The 5,108-nt window shown below is 28.4% G+C and overlaps 1 protein-coding gene across 2 annotated transcripts in view; it reads right to left on the bottom strand.

Annotated features, from left to right (window-relative positions):
• LOC123011173 (follistatin) overlaps positions 1 to 452 on the bottom strand; it is an 83,403-nt gene extending 82,951 nt beyond the window's left edge. For both annotated transcript variants that reach the window (XM_044408493.1, XM_044408495.1), the window contains exon 1: positions 214 to 452. The gene's annotated coding sequence lies outside the window, so the exon portion shown is untranslated. The remainder of the gene's footprint in view (positions 1 to 213) is intronic.
• Between the last annotated feature and the right edge of the window lie 4,656 nt (positions 453 to 5,108).

Here is a 5,108-nt window from a genome sequence, read left to right as displayed (position 1 = left end):
TATATTCGATTTTTGACACTTGAAAAAATAGTAGTGCTTTAATGGCCTAGAACAATTCACCTCCTCAAGGTTGGTAARGTCCCAGCCGTCTTGTTTTCTCATTAACCATAATTTTATTTACTTAACACCGGTGATTAAATATGTTTATTTTTCGACCTTGGTGACAATTTGGCGGGAATTACGATTTTTCTAATATTGCAAAAACCTACTCACATGTTTCGTGTGTGGTTGAGACATCATCGAGTTGGTGTGTTACATCACTTTCGGCGATTCTCAGCAGGACTTGCAGGATTTCTGCGAGCGCGTTGCAAGTAGCCAAGGCAGCCACCAGTCGACTGAGGTAGTGTAGTACGACCGCAGCCTTTGCGATCCAAAAAAACTCCCGGCGGGGAATGTCTAAGTGAAGCAGCAGCAGCAGCAGCAGCGCTGCCACAGGCCGCCTGCTGGCGACCCTGCTGCCCGCCTGCGACAGGTGAGTGCACCTGCAGATGGATGGGCGACGACGACGACGACGATGGGGTTGGCGGGACACCTGGTGCGTCTGCTGGCCCGGGGGAGCAACAAGTGGCGGCGGTGGTGCGCACCATGTGCACCAAGGTGTGGGGGTGATTTTGTTTATTTGACACAGTTTTGTCCTCGTGAAGAGGAATTTGTCGAAATTTGGTAGATTTAGAAGAATTTTATTTCAATTAAAACTACTAAAATAGTGACTAGAAAACTAAAGAAATGTACAATCAGCGAAGAAAAGATTGTCTTCCTAATAAACCGCATGGACCCACAACAATAAATATTTTCTATTGTAAATGTCATTTCTTATTCAACAGCATATTTAGTTTGAAGTGGAGCTTAGTTTTACGTAACAAATTATTTTAAAAATTTACAACTTTATACTGAAACTAAAAATTAAATTAAAAATAATTATAATTGATTTATAATTACCAATTTAACAAGTCAATGCCGTTTTAAATGACAAAATTACATAAACAATACTATTATTAGAAATACCTAATAAAAACCACCAAATGAGACTATTTAATAAATAACTCTTTAAATTATTGATAGTGGCAACGTTTACAAAAAAAAAGAATATTTAAATTGAACCATTGATATGTTTATTGCAATCGCAAAACAAACTTGTTTTTGCTAATAATTGTCAAGTTCAGTTATTTTATTAAAGCTAAATTAATCAATTTTAATTTTTGTATGTTAAAAAAAAAACACCCATTGGAGAATTGTCTACCCTATTAATAAACAAATTATTACCAAAAAATTTTTAATGCAATAATATTTGCACCTAGTAGATTAAAAAATTGGGAAATTTTTCTGAGAGAAAAAAAATTGAATAGAAGTAACAGAAAAATGGTTATTTTGGTGTAACTTTGTTATTTTCTCTTGATTTAACTGGTTTTTGAGACAAATTAAAACAAAAATTAGCCAAGAAACCATAAAATTTGCTTTTAAGAATAATTTTGTACTAAAAGTGTTTAGCTTTTCGGCGAGATTTCGTAAAAACAAACCAAAAAATCAACAAATTAACACGAAAATTAGATTAGTTTTATATTTCCGAGGTAAAATGACAAGTTTTTTGCGAGATTTCGTTAAAGTAAAACGAAACAACAACACATTTAGTGAAATAAAAATAAAATTTTTGCATTTCTTGTCAAAAACAAACCGAAAAATCACAGAATTTGGCTCAAATTAATGACTTTTTGCCTTTTTTGCGAGATTTTTGAGCTGAAAACTCCAGTTTTTTGAGAGATTTTGTTTAAAGTAGGTACTTAAAGTGTGAAAAATATTAAGGATTGTAAACGAAGTCTGAAAAGTGTAGTAGAATCTGTTAAAACTCAAAATATGCACCAAAATCTACTAAAAACTAAAGAAATGTAGCAAACTACAACAAAAACTATAGAAAAATTAGTGAAATATTACAATAGAAATGTCGACAAAAATGTTACTTTTACGACAATCGCAACATTACAAATTCTGAGATACATAACAGAATTTCTGCTAAAGTTTTCTCAGAAATCTAAGAATAATAGAAATGAGAAATAAAATTCTGAAACAGTAGAACAAAACCGAGAAGAACAGCAGATTTTGCTAAATCTGAAAATTGAGATTTATTTTGAAACAGAAGCAGAAATAGAAAAATGAATAAAAAAGTTAGAATTGATGTTAAAAATCTAAAAAGTTAGCAGAATTTGCGATACTTAAAGTGTTAAAGCAAAAACGCACCAAAAATCAGAAAATTGCTGAAATAATTTTTCTGTTGGAAAAATTGTACAATAAATTTTGAAAGTAAAGCACAATCTGCTGAAACAGAAAAATGCGAAGAAAAAATTTAGTAGATTTAAAAGAAAAACATTTTATTTTAATTAAATCTACTAAAATAGTGACTAAAAATTGTGAAATTTTTTGTGAGATAAATAAAATTGAATAGAAGTAACAGAAAAATGTTTATTTTTGAAAATATTGTACTAAAATCTTTGCTTTTTCGTAACATTTTGCATTTTTGGTGTGATTTTGTTTTTTTTCTCTTGATTTAACTGGTTTTTCATAAAATTTGCTTTTAAGCATGTTTTTGTACTAAAAATTTAGCTTTTTGGTGAGGTTTCGTAAAAACAAACCAAAAAATCAACAAATTAACACGAAAATTAGATTAGTTTTATATTTCCGAGGTAAAATGACAAGTTTTTTGGAAGATTTCAGTAAAGTAAAACAAAACAACAACAAATTAAAGGAACAATTATAAAATTTTTGCATTTCTCAAGCCTCTAGCACGTTTTTCGGGTAGAAACGCAATTATTTTGCAAAATTTTGTCTAAAACAAACTGAAAAATCACAGAATTTTGCTGAAAATAATGACTTTTTACCTTATTTGAAAGTTTAAGCAGATTTTTGGGCTGAAAACTTTGCTTTTTGAGAGATTTTATTTAAAGTAGGTACTTAAAGTGGTGATAATTTGAAGAATATTAAGAATTGTATACAGAGTCTGAAAAGTGTAGCAGAATCTGCTAAAACAAAAAATTTGCACCAAAATCTACTAAAAAGTAAAGTAGTGTAGTAGATTGAAAAAATTTGGAGACAAAAAATTGAATAGAAGTAACAGAAAAATGTTTATTTTTGTTTAACTGGTTTTAAGACAAATTAAAACAAAAATTAGCCAAGAAATCATAAAATTTGCTTTTAAGCATGATTTTGTACTAAAAGTTTAGCTTTGTGGTGAGATTTCCTAAAAACAAACCAAAAAATCAACAATTTAAGACGAAAATTAGATTAGTTTTATATTCCCGAGGTAAGATCGAATTTTTTTTTAGAGATTTCGCTATAGTAAAACAAAACAACAACAAATTAACCGATGAATTATAAAATTTTTGCATTTCTCAAGCGTTTTATCATGTTTTTCGGGTAGAAACGCCTATTACTTTGCAAAATTTTGTCTAAAACAAACCGAAAAATCACAGAATTTGGCTGAAAATAATGACTTTTTGCCTTTTTTGGGAGATTTGTGGACTGAAAAGTTCAGTTTTTTAAGAGATTTTATTCAAAGTTGGTACTTAAAGTGGCGATACTGTGAAGAATATTAAGAAAAAAAAAAAAGTATAAAAAGTGTAGCAAAATCTGCTAAAACAGAAAATTTGCACCAAAATCTACTAAAAAGTAAAGGAATCAGACTGAAGAAATTTGGAAATATTTTTTGAGACAAAAAATTGAATAGAAGTAACAGAAAAACGTTTATTTTTGAAAATGTTGTACTAAAATCTTCACGTTTTTGTGACATTTTGCATTTTTTGTGTTTTTTCTCTTGATTTAAATGGTTTTTGCGACAAATTAAAACAAAAATAAGCCAAGAAACTATAAAATTTGTTTTTAAGCATGTTTTTGTACTAAAAGTTCATATTTTTGGTGAGGTTTCGTAAAAACAAACCAAAAAATCAACAAATTAAGACGAAAATTGGATTAGTCGTATATGAATAGCAGATTCTGTTGCAATGTTTTTGGAAACTGAAACAAAATAGATAATTGGAGAAAATAGTCTAAAGTGATGAAAGTTTTCAAAAAATTTAGGAGAAATAGTGGCACAAAAAAGGAAGAGAAAACAGAACCAGAAGTCTAGAAATAGCAAAAAAATTCTATGAAGTAAGCTAAAAAACTATACAATAAAACTGGAAAGTATAGCAAAAACTGCTAAAACTGAAAAACTGAGATATCTTCTAAAATGGTGATAAAAAGGAAACTGAAAAATGTCTTTCGGTTTTTAAGAGATTTTAAAGTTGCTATAGTTTACACAGAAAGAGGAATAGAAAAAAATTAAAAATAAGTTAACACCACAACAAAACTAAAAGGGCGAGAAATAGTAAAATAATGACAGAAAAAAAAATTGAAAAGTTGTAGAAATTTTCTCGATTTTTAAGAGATTTTCGAGTTAAAATGTGTAATGAAAAATAAATAAAGAAGAAAAAAAAAGTAAGTTAAGGAGGAAAGTTATTTGTCGATCTAAAATTTGTATATGGGATTTTTGCGTAATTTTTTTTAATAAAAGATGTGTATTATATGCAGAGGCTCATTTTTTGCTTTTTTCAAAAAACGTTATTTTTGTTACGAATTAAAAGTTTATTTTTTCAATTTTTTTTTTCACTGGTTACTAAAATTACGAAATAATTCTGACATTCTTTTTATCGATGACGTGTTAATACAATTTTTACATCAGCAGGGTAACAAATAAACTTAAAAATAATTATCAAAAATGTAATACGATTTTTTTTGTAAAAATCTTCGCTCATGTTGATTTCATCTGATATAAATATTTATTTTTAGAACAGACAATTTCAATAGTAATTTGTTTTCAAGTGACGACATCGTCATGACGTTTTTAGAAATTAAGAATGAAAACAAACAAATTTAAAAAATCAGTTCCACAAAAATTTGTAAATTGCTTTCTTGCTTATTGTCAAACAAGAAAAATTGAAACACGTAAACAAAACATTTTCATTTTTAATTGAATCTTTCCATTGAATGATTTATCAAAACTGATGAAATGTTTATTGTAACAAAATTTGTTGGGTCATGTATTGTGTAATTTTCACTGATTAAAAAAATAATCAAAGAGT

The sequence above is a fragment of the Tribolium madens genome, unplaced genomic scaffold (genome assembly GCF_015345945.1).
Source record: "Tribolium madens isolate multiple individuals breed KSU strain unplaced genomic scaffold, Tmad_KSU_1.1 Scaffold_91;HRSCAF=231;Tcas5.2_LG7, whole genome shotgun sequence".
Taxonomy (NCBI): domain Eukaryota; kingdom Metazoa; phylum Arthropoda; class Insecta; order Coleoptera; family Tenebrionidae; genus Tribolium; species Tribolium madens.
Note: the sequence above shows the minus strand (reverse complement) of the source record. Positions and strands in the feature narration are given on the sequence as shown.